The following is a 12,177-nucleotide window of genomic DNA, read 5'->3' as shown; positions in this document are numbered from 1 at the left end:
ATATATAATATGTATATTTCTGAAATAAAGCTGAAATATATATATATATATATATATTTCCACAAATATATATCTGAAATATATATTAAAACTGAAATATATCAGATATATATATTGATATATATATATATATAATATCTGAAATATATTATATATATCTAAGTTGGTTCGGGTCGATTCGGTTTCGATTTTCACACATGAAAATCGAAACCAAACCGAACCATTGATTTATATTTTTTATAACCTAAAACCGACCAGTGCTGAAGAAAAGCCAGCCAACTCGGGTTGGATCGGACCGGATTGGTCGGTTTGATCGATTTGGGTCTTGTTATGAACAACTTTATGAGGGAGCAAAATTGTCTGAACAATAATACAAGGGAAATTTTTGGATTTAAAATTGCTTCTTTTGCCAGGACATGCTAAGCTGGCGTTTTCCCCACAGTCGAAAGTGTTGGACAACTACTTGATTTTCACATTTAAACCCTAAAGCCTACATCCTAAACCCTAACACTAAACACTACACTAAATCCCTAAATTCTATATGTAAAATGTATTTATTACGATGCATTTCCTCCAATCAAATAGGAGTCAAATATTTTCTACGATGCGGCAGGGGTTGTGCACTTGTGCTGATCGGTGTTTTCGAATTGTCGTTGATTCAGAGGGTTAGACTGTTCTGTTCAAGAATCGCCTAAGGGTTTCATTTTATCCTAAATCTTGTCATTGGCAAAAAACCGTTGAATTGGTCAGTGACCTGCTGAACCGGGCAGTCAAACCGTCGATCCATTCAATAGTTTTGGCCTTTTTATTTTAATTATTTATTTTTTAAGTTGAAATGGGTCATTCGTTTAAACCAGATGATCGAACTATTGACCTGGAAACCAGTGGCAAGAGGTTTTGGTTCCGGGTCAGTTTTTAAAACCTTGGTGCTGATTAGGGGTGCAAGTCGGGTGGGTTGGGCCGGGTTTATGGTCAATTCGGGCTCAACCCTAAAATTTGGGCTTAAGGCCCGATGTCAAGCTCGATTTTCCCAACCCGAGCCTGGACTGAACTGTAATATGATGCACTTAGACCTAGGCTAGGCTCAGGTTGGCCAATGAACCCACTCAAATTATACATATACTAGTGGGGATCTGATGGGAAAATCTGAAAGATTGAATAATTTTATTTAGTTTTAATTAATTGATAAATTAATAATCAAAATTTGTTGTTAATTAACTAAAAGTCTTTAAAGTTATTGTTAATATTTAAAATTTTAATAATTGTATTTTCATTTAATGTCGATTTACAAAAAAAATTATTGTTAATTTAATATGAACAAATATTTTTTAATAAATTTAGTTTTATTAATCATTTGTAGTAATTTTAATAACTGCTATTATTTCCATTATTTTTAAATGAAATTTTCATTGGCTTTAAATAATTACAAAAGCTAACATTTTTATTAATTTCACTAATAATTAATAATTATATAGAAATAGCAATGGGGCGAATTCGAGGCGGGGCACCCTATCCCTGTCCCACGGCTCCCACCCCGTAATCAAGATACCCAACACCATCCCTAGTGTTAGGTGGGCTCAGGCCAAGGCACCCACTCCACGTTAGGGATAGGGAATCCTTGAATTTCCCCACCTCGTCCTCAATGTCAGGAGAGTTCAGGGCAAGGCACCCACTCCTCATCAAGGATGCGGAATCCTCAAATTTTCCCCACCCCGTCCCTAGTGTCAAGGGGTTCAAAACAAGGCACCCACTTCCCATCAACCCAATATTCAATTTGATGACAAAAATGATCAAACAGATATATTCAAATTTATTTTTAAATTGTTATTAAATGATTTGTTTTCTTTTTGAATAGTTAACTTACAAAATTACACTAATTTAGCTTATATTTTCTAATATAAACTAATCAATAATTTCCATTTTCCAATATTATACTAATTTATCTTAATAATTTGAGTAATTATATATTCAAATTATAGTTTTCTCTTTCCCACACTCATTTATCATTAATAATTTTCAATAATTTACAATAAAAATTACATATTTTTTCAATAAATTTTTGAAGTCTATCAAATGTAACAAATTTTCCTAAAATTTCCAAAACATTCCAAAATTTTGAAAATATTTCAACAATTTGAAATAAACTTTCAAAAATTTTATATCTTTTAATTCCCAAAATGTGATTTTACGAAAATTTTGAAAAAAAAAATATTTGTGTGATTATGGAGATTTATTGAAAATTATTTTAAATTGTTAATAAATATTTATTTTTCTTAGGTAGTTTACTAACAAAATTATACTAATTTATCTTTTATTTTCCAATATAAATTAATTAATAATTTTATTTTCTAACATTATAATTATTTGTTACCCTATCTGCCTTCGGTTATTAACTATAATAGTATCAATAACTAAAATTTTATACTTTTTGGTAATTGTTAAATATAATTCTCAATTTTATAGAAATTAGTTAAAGAGTTTTCAATTTCTATAAAATGTTGTTAATTAACATGAATATAACATCATTTACCCAAAATACTTTAAAAAGTCATGATGAGGTAATTAATAACAACAATATTTAATAATTTTTTGTAGTTTACTAACTGTATTTATTAACTTTTGATAATAACACTACTTAATACTCATTGAATATGGGTTGGATTAAATATTAACCGCATTTAACTATTTATTAATTAATATAAATATTTTAAATGAGAGAGAGTGGATATAGATTGGGGGAGAGAGCTTTTAGGAATTGATTGGGGAGTGTGGTAACATGATACGTTCCAAAAGTTTTAGGGGAGATACCTTAAGAGAGAGATTCTAAGAATATTTTTAGGTAGTTGGGTTGGGAATAGTGACTTGACTTAATGAGAGTGGTGCAATGCACGAGAAAATCTGAAAGATTTAATAATTTTATTTACTATTAATTAATATTAAATTAATAATCAAAGTTTGTTATTAATTAACTAAAAGTATTCAAAGTTATTGTTAATATCTAAAATTTTAATAATTGTATTTTCATTTAATGTTGGTTTACAGAAAATAATTATTGTTAATTTAATATGAATAAATATTTTTTAATAAATTTAGTTTTATTAATAATTTGTCATGATTTTAATAATTTTTATTATTTTTAAATGCAATTTTGATTAACTTTAAATAAATAAAATAATTACAAAAGTTAACATTTTTATTAATTTCACTAATAATTAACAATTATATAGGAATGACAACGACATGGGTTTAGGGCAGGGCACCCCATCTCTGTCCTTGTCCCATAATCAAGACACTCTACCCCATCCCCTCCTCGTCCCTAGTGTCAAGCAAGTTGAAGGCAAGGCAATCACTCCTCAATGTCAGGTGAGTTCAGGGGCAAGGCACCCCACTCCTCATCGAGGATGGGGAATCCTCGAATTTCCCCACCCCATCCCCAGAATTGAGTGGGTTCAAGTAGAGGTGTAAATCAAGTCGTGTTGGGCTGGCACGACATAACCCACGTGTAGTGTGGGCCGTGCCGTGCTAGCCCACGGGGCATCTCGAGCTATGCCTCCCTCCCCGGGGATAATTTAGGGGGTCGGTTTAGCATAGCCCACGACCCAAGCCTGCACGAGCCCGTGCCATGCCATGGGCCAGGCTAGGCTACGGACCGAGCCAAGCTATGAGAGGTCCATTTTTAAAAAAGAAAATTAAAAAAGATGTTTCAATTTTTATTTCATATGATTTTTGATGCATACAATTGTTTATATATACAATTAGACCTATTCATGGGTCGGGTAGCTTAACAGCCCAACCCAGTCTGACCCATTATTTTTCATTCTTTGACAAAATTTTAGGCCCATGGCTTGAGCTCGAGCTTTCTCAAATAAGCTCGGCCCAGGCCCGAGTCTGGCCTGATACTATTACATATATAAAAAAGTACTTATATCAAATATGCTTCTTAAATTATTAATAAATATCAATTTACTATTAGGAAATATAAATTAGTTTATTAATTTATTAAATTATTAGTTTATTAGTTTATAAAAGTATATTGAAAATAAGACATTTTGTATACAAATTGAGCTTTGGGCTTTATATAAGGGTTGGGCTCAGGTTCAAGATCTAGGCCTGATGGTTGGGTCGGGCTTGGTTCAGGCTCGAGCTCCGGCTTGCATAGTTTCTATTGATAGAGTCATGTGTTAATTATAAAGCAATGATTCTTTACAAATTAAAATTTTTATTTAATTCTAGTCTAGTATGAATATGTGTGTATATATATATATATTAATATAAAATTTTTTATTTAAATATTGTATAATAATATTTACCATATATGCATATAACTTTCAAGTTGAGCTTATTAGGGTTTGTTCAGCTCGGGCCTATCGACTAAAGCCATCATTGGACTCCAAAAGTTTGATGCCCTATTAGACTTCGAATTTGATTATCCCTGATAATGTGTGGGCATGGTGCATATCTCAACTAGACCTAACTTAAAAGAAAATAGTTGCTTGAGCCTGCAAATTTATAGATCTAATCAGGTTAGGTTAAGTTATAAACGATTTATTAATTTTTATTATTAATTATTAAAATATTCTTCATTATTAAAATATTGTAATTATTAAATTACTATATTAATTTTAAATATAGTAATTTTTGAAAATTATCGTATTTTTAGAAATAATGATAATTTCATGGCTAAAACTAATTAAATATAATTTTTAGGAAATTAAATATAACCTTTTGGTAATTAAATGTGATTTTCTACTATTTATATCTTAAATTATAATTACTATTAATTACAATTTAAAAATAATTATTGTTAATTATATTACTATTAATAATTAAAATACATTATTATTTAGTATTTTTTGTAATAAAATACAATTAATTTAATTTTAATTATTTTTAGTATTTTAATAAATCTTTAGGTTTTTCATAATTTTCAGATTTTTAATTTTTTTTTGTGTTTTTTCATTATAATTCAATAACTTTTGTATATGAGTATTTTTCAATAATTTTCAGTGTTTTCAACATTTATTTTTGCATATTAGTCATTACAAAATTAATTTGCATTTACTTTCAATAAAAATAAAATAAATAAATAAATAAATATCATAGTTAATAAAAAATATAGCTATTTTTCAATATTTTTTAATAATTTCTGGCTTGGGTATTGTTTTAATAATAAATACTATTAATTGTACATTTTAATTATTTTCAAGAAACACCCTTATTAATATAAAAGATAGTTAATTTTCAATATTTGTTAATTATTTTTAGTATTTTAATTATGTTTTGGTTTTTCAAAATTTTCTCAAATTTTAATTAATTATTGGTATTTTTTCATTATTATTCAGTAATTTTTGTAATAAAATACTATTAATAAAATAGGCTCTGCATTTTAAATTTTCATTGATTTTTATTATTTTTAATGAGTTCATTATGCACAATAAACGTCTCAACTAATAAATATTATTAATCAATTAAAAATGTATTAACACAAAGTTATCTAATAATATTATTAAAACTATCAATTAATATTTTATATTTAAATTTCTTATTTTTAATTAATTGTTAGTATTTCTTCATTTATATTCAGTAATTTTTGCAATAAAATACTGCTAATAAAATGGGTTCTGTATTTTAAATTTTGATTAACCTTATCATTTTTAATGAGTTCATTATGCACAATAAAGGTCTTAACTTATAAATTATCTGATAATATTATTAAAACTATCAATTAATATTTTTATATTTAAGTTTTTTTTTTATTAGTGTTTATTAAGTTTTATTTTTAAGTGGAATTGAAACACATTTTTAATATTTACTAAGTTTTGTTAATATTTATTTTTAGTGGATTTTTAAATTAATAATTTTTTATTATTTAACGTCAACCTATTTATATTATTACTCTCTTTCTCTCTCTCTCTCTCTCTCTCTTAAATGTCTTTTTTAAATGTAACAATAACATGCATTAAAATAAGAGGCTTTGGAAAAACCAAAGGTCTCTCTAATAGTGTGCAGCTTTATTAATCTAATCAAAATAAGCAATAATTATTGTTTTATATTTTTAAAACAAAAAAAATAAGAATAAATGCAAAAAATGGAGAAAATAAATAAATAGCTTCTCTCAAAGGAGTGACATGCTGACATGGATAGACCAATGTCAAAAGTGAGTGATTGTTCATTGGAACTATATACTCATAAGGTTGGTTCGACACTCGCCCCCCGCCCTAACTATGCTTGCAAGTTTCCCCACACTATTCTTCTTTAGTTACGCCCTTTCTCAAAGACCATAAGACCCTGATGGAATTTAAGGCATACAAACATTAGGGGACTGTTCCTCACCCTGCAAATGGAGGAGCAAGTTCAGGTGCCCGCTAGATTGCTCCTCCATTTGCAAGGTGAGAAACAGTCCTTGTTGTTTGTAGGCCTTTAATTCCACTAGAGTCTTTCATTCTCTTAGAAAGGGTCTAACTAAAGAATAATAGTGCTCTTTCTAAGTTTGGGGGAGGTGGGCGTTGACCCAAACTGCAAATGGGCCGGGGAAACTTGCAAGTTTCCTTGCAAAAAGCTCTTCACGCCTACTCTTAGAAAGAACAACATTCTTCTTTAGTTAGGCCCTTTCTTAGAGACTATAAGACCTTGGTGGAATCGAAAGCCTACAGACAATAGCAAACCGTTTCTCACCCTGCAAACGGAGGAGCAAGTTCAGGTGTCTACTAGTACACACACGCACACACACTAGCGAGGACCTGTGTGATGCACGGGCTTTGTTAAGCGAAAGCTAAACAATACAAAAACATAAGAGTATACAATTGTTTTATATTTTAATTTTTAAATAGTTAATAATTATTTATATTTTATATAATACTTTTAATAATTTTTTGGAAATACAAAAAATAACAATAATTAATTTATCTAGTATGGTTCATCAAACTAATGAAACTGGTGATACTGACCAACCCGACCTAACTTCACTTGAATTAAGTCACTTTTACTAATGGTCAGTTGGTTTTGGGTAGACTTGTACACAGGTAGGCCCAAGCTGAGCTTTTCCTCTTTATAAACAAAAAATCACCAAGTCTGAAACCAAGCCTGGCCCGACCATTAGGCCTATCTTGAGCCCAAGCTTGAAGACTGATCTAGACAAATATTTTATATCATATTCATTATACATTATATTTTATAATATTCTATCTATATATTATAATGTGTAATACCTTTTTCATTACTATTTTTATTATTATATAATATATATTTTATGTATTATTAATTTATATTATATTTTTTACTATATATAATATTATTGGGTCAGGCTAGGGACAAGCTTATTTGGGAAAGCTCGAGCCTGGCCCCATGTTTAAAGCCTGAGCCTGAGCCCATGGACTTAAAACATTGTCCAAGCTCGATTTTGAATGGGCCAAGCCAGGCCAACCCGTTGGTCTACCCAACCCATGAACATCTAGTTTCGGGTGACCAACTCCCCAATCCAACTAAATTGGTTTAGTTCACCAAATAGCCTTCAACCAAACCGAAATTACTCATAAATACTCCTAATTTTAGATAAATTAATAGTCTAACCTCTAAATAAATAATAATAGTTTAATCTCCAATAATTATCAAGAATTTATAGCGAAAATACACAACTATTGAAAATAAATTTATAGTGAAAATACAATAAATATTATAAATATATTAAATTAGTTAATAAATAGTGAAATATACGATAATAGTTTAATCTCTAATAAATATTAATCAATAAGTTATAACAAAAATTCAATAAGTATAATAAATACAAAAAATTAAATTTAAAACTTAAATAATAATATTTTAATCTCCAATAAATTATAATTTATACTATTATTATATAACTTCGTAATATTATTAATTCAAATATTATGAAATCTATTATAATTACTTTTCTACTTGTTAAAAAAACTTAAAATTTGTTACATAATTTCGTTATTTTAACTATTTAAAATTTAGTGATGTTAAGTATTTAGTTATTTAAATATTTAAATAATATGTAAAATATTTAGTTTTGAATTTTTATTATGTGAATAACGTTTAAATAATTTGATCATTTAAAAATTTAAAATATTATTTAGTTATTAAATTGAATAATCCATAAAAAATATTATTATTGTGTTTATAATAAATATTAAATATTTAGTTATTGATATATTTAAATAATCTTTTTAGTTTAAAATTTTTATTATGTGAATAACATTTAAATATTTTTGTCATTTAAAATATTATTTATTTATTAAATTGAATAATCCATAAAAATATTATTTTTGTATTTATAATAAATATTATAAAATCATTATATAATTTTATTATAATATTTAAATAATTCTTAAATTTTTTAATTCAAACTTTCTTTAGATAGATATAAATCAAAAGTGTGAGAGGATAAATAGGAATTAGAGATAATTCAGGGAAAGGTGGGGGATAGTGTTGACACTTGCCACATGGCTTAATGAGTGGGCTAGGTAGGGATGAAGAAGAAAGAGAGAGCTAGAAAGGGGTAAGGGAGAAAGGAGAGAGGTTTAAGGGGAGAAGAGAGAAGAAGGAGATGGCCGACCTAATCGCTTTATAATATAGTGTTCATACATACTTACATACATACATCTATCTATCTATCTATTCTATCTATTTATCTATCTATATATGCAAAATTTACATATTTATATATATGTTTGTATAAATGTGTATAGCTGGGCCAGACTCGAGCTACCTAAGGTATAGGCCTAGGCCTGACCCAAAAAATAAAAAAGCTCGACTTCTTGAACTCGATCCCTGCTCGAGGACCATAAATCCAAACTCATCCTGTGTAAATTTTTGAGATGGGCCAGTTTAGACTCAGGTTGGGCCCGCCCAAATTGTACTCCTATTGCTGATTAGGCTCAACTATGTCTGTAATCGAGCTCAATTCATATTAGATCCAGTTTCATCCCAATCTAGTCCAATTATCCAAACCCAAATTCAATTAGATATAGTGGTCTATAATTGCATTTGGATTGAATCTACGTTCGTTTCGTTGTATTTTAGTTAAGAAAAAAAAAACTAAACACACAAAAGAAATCATTTTTTATTTATACATATTGAATAAACATATGTTATATAAAGTTTAATTAGACTTGTATAGAGCAATTTTTAAGGGTAAATTACAAGAATCCTCTATACTATGGGCTTAGTGCCAAATACCCCCTTTTCATTGAGCCCTAAAATTTTATCTTGCAATAAAGAACCCCCCCTTAACATTCAGTAAGATTCTTCTATATCTTACTGAATTGCCTTTTTATTATTTGCTCAAACGATTTTACCTTTCACTTATACTTTAATCCAATAATTTCTGAAAATATTGATTTTTCGTATGGTTAAATATAGGTTTTTCTTCTCCCATGATGGCAATAAAAATGCATTTTTCTTCTATATCTGGCAACGACGTAGTTGTCAACAGCTTCTGACGAGCAACGTAGAGTTCTCATCAAATGGTTTTCCGACGGTATGTGTACGTTATGGTTTAAGAGAAAATTAGAAAATAGGCGAGAAACAAACAAACGGGGGAATGAGAATGACTTTGTCCATTTTTGTTATTTTAAAATTTTGTTTCACACCCCATGTAACTTTGGTAATTTAGTGCCTTTCATAATCAGACTTGACGGGCGGGTAGGAGTCTTTGTCACAAATAAAAGCCCAGGGTTATTTGTCATTGATCCATAGTACAAAGCGGTTTATGTACATATTGAATAAATATGTCATATAAAATTTAATTAGACTTCGGTAGTGTTTGTTCCACATCCAATCTTATTATATAAATAGATTATTCGAATCTAAAATAACTGGATTTTTTAGTAACCTGGGTTCAGCTTGTCAAGTTATTTTTCATGGTATATATGTATTCACTACAAATTATGATACAAGGCAAATATCACTTGAATTAAAAAGAAAATTCTAACAAACAGTTGCATAGTTAGTAAATGCTCTATAGAGTAGGCAACCAAGAAGAAAAAACAAGTGCAATAGAAATGTGTATTCCCTGGTGGATGAGGAATAAGTAGAAAAAAATACAGACAGTTAGAAACGTAGGAATAGTTTCAATAGGTAATAGGTAAATTTATGAGAGACAATAGGTTAATTATAGGTGTTTGGCATCGGTGCTGGGAACATCACACCGTTTTCTCATAAAAATAGTACTGGGCATCTTTGAGTTGTAAGCATCGCTTTCATAGAAAACGGTGCGTATTTTTTATTTGGAAGTCATGCTGCCACATAGGTTGTTTTCTAGAAAATAACACTGGTTTTGTTTGGTACTAGTGCTGTAGAATCATTTTCAAACAACCAAGATGATTATGCGACATCATTGCACTACTGGCAACAACGGGCTATTTTCTTTTTCTGATGTGACATCATTTTCTCAGAAAACGGCATCGATGCCAAACATCTACTAAAATGTCTTGGTCACTTGAATAGAAGACCCATCTGCAGCACTACAAATTTTGTAGGTATTTGGCATTGGTGCTGGAAACATTGCACCGTTTTCTCATAAAAACAGTGCTGGATGGAAAAATGGTGCTTATTGTTTATTTGAAACCGGTGCTGCCACATAAACGTTTTCTAAAGGTCATACATTACATAAAGGTCCATGTTTCCATCTCTTCTAAGCAGTCAGATGCACGTTGATTTCTGATTCCCACTAGTAATTAGTTGTGTCAAATGGAAATCTTATAGATGCACGTTGATTTCTCATTCCCACTTGTAATTAGTTGTGTCAAATCGAAGGTAAGGCATAAAATTGGAATAGATCCATGTTTATTGTTTAATGGTATGGTCTTGATTACTCCTTTAGTGTTCAACGCGAGAGATTGGACCATAACTTGTTAATTAAAACTTATAAATATGGTTTTCAAAATTTTACCAGATGGTCGGATCAAAAAAATCAGAGAAGTACGGATACATACGATGCAGAATTCTGAATTCCAGCCCCCTACTACTAGCCCTCTCTCCCCTATAAATCACATCCTGCCCGTGAATTTGGCATCAATTCACGGTCAGGATGCATTCCCCCTGTACTTTGCGGCTATAAAATTATGATCTGGGCTGATTAGTCATTCTCTCCGAAAAATTGGGAACCAGTTCATTTACCTCAAAATCGTTATTTTGTCAAAAATCATTGGTTTGGTCAATAAACCGTTGATTTGGGCAATCAAATCGTTTGAATCATTCGAACCATCTGACAATTTTAACCGTTATTTATTTATTTTTATCAAAATAGATCGTCTGTTCAATTCGAATCAGACCATTCAACCCAAGAACTGGAATCTTGACCCATTCATTGCTTGATTCAATTTTAAAAACCTTATTTATAAAAGACATTAATTGTCCTATTAATTAAAACTGACAAGAGAAGGATAATCGTCTCAGTCTTTTCAGAGAATTGCTTTCTAAAAGGTATAGTTAATGGTGTGCGATCTGACTATTCCTAGCAGGAAGGCAATCCGAACTCCAATTGGGCGGTGAGCTGGACCGGTCTGCAAAACAGTGAATCAGAGAACCCGAGGTAGCTAACCCAGCAAGGTTGCTCTGATGCTTAAGTTAGTACTTATGCTGCGAATGTGATCTGGATGCTTGAGAGCTTGAGTGCTAGTGAGTAGAATAATCACGCGTACCTTTGCCTTGAGGTTTCATGTCTTTATATACTGGAGTAGTCGTGGGCCTTACAAAAGAGCTCCGGGATCTCCGGGTTGTGGAGATAAGGTTTTGTTCCATTTTTTAAGGAGAATAATATGTTGATAAGGTTTATCGTTTACCTCCGATTCAGGACGAGTTCTCATCATGATCTCGGGAAATTCAGGATCTGTTGGCCCATCGTGATCTCGAGAAATTCGTGATCTGTTGGGGAGACCTTTGGAGTCGGTTATGTAGCATTTCAGCTCATTATCTTTGAGCTGGAACTTCGATTCTTTAGTCCCGAACTGGATTGGGTGTCGAGGTGCCTCTACACCGAGGTGGATTTTGGGACGAGGTGGCTGAATACCCGAGTTCCGAATATTGCAAACTAGGTTCGCTTGGTTGAGTTGTCACCCCTCGATCAGATCGTGCCCACGTGTCCCCTTCTTGCTAGGTCGTGCCAAATCACCCTTCATCAATTGCCCCCCACTCCTCATGCCAGGGGTCTCAACC

This window comes from Nelumbo lutea, chromosome 1, assembly GCF_056320005.1.
Source record: "Nelumbo lutea isolate HS-2025 chromosome 1, American lotus-T2T, whole genome shotgun sequence".
NCBI classification, from domain to species: domain Eukaryota; kingdom Viridiplantae; phylum Streptophyta; class Magnoliopsida; order Proteales; family Nelumbonaceae; genus Nelumbo; species Nelumbo lutea.
Note: the sequence above shows the minus strand (reverse complement) of the source record.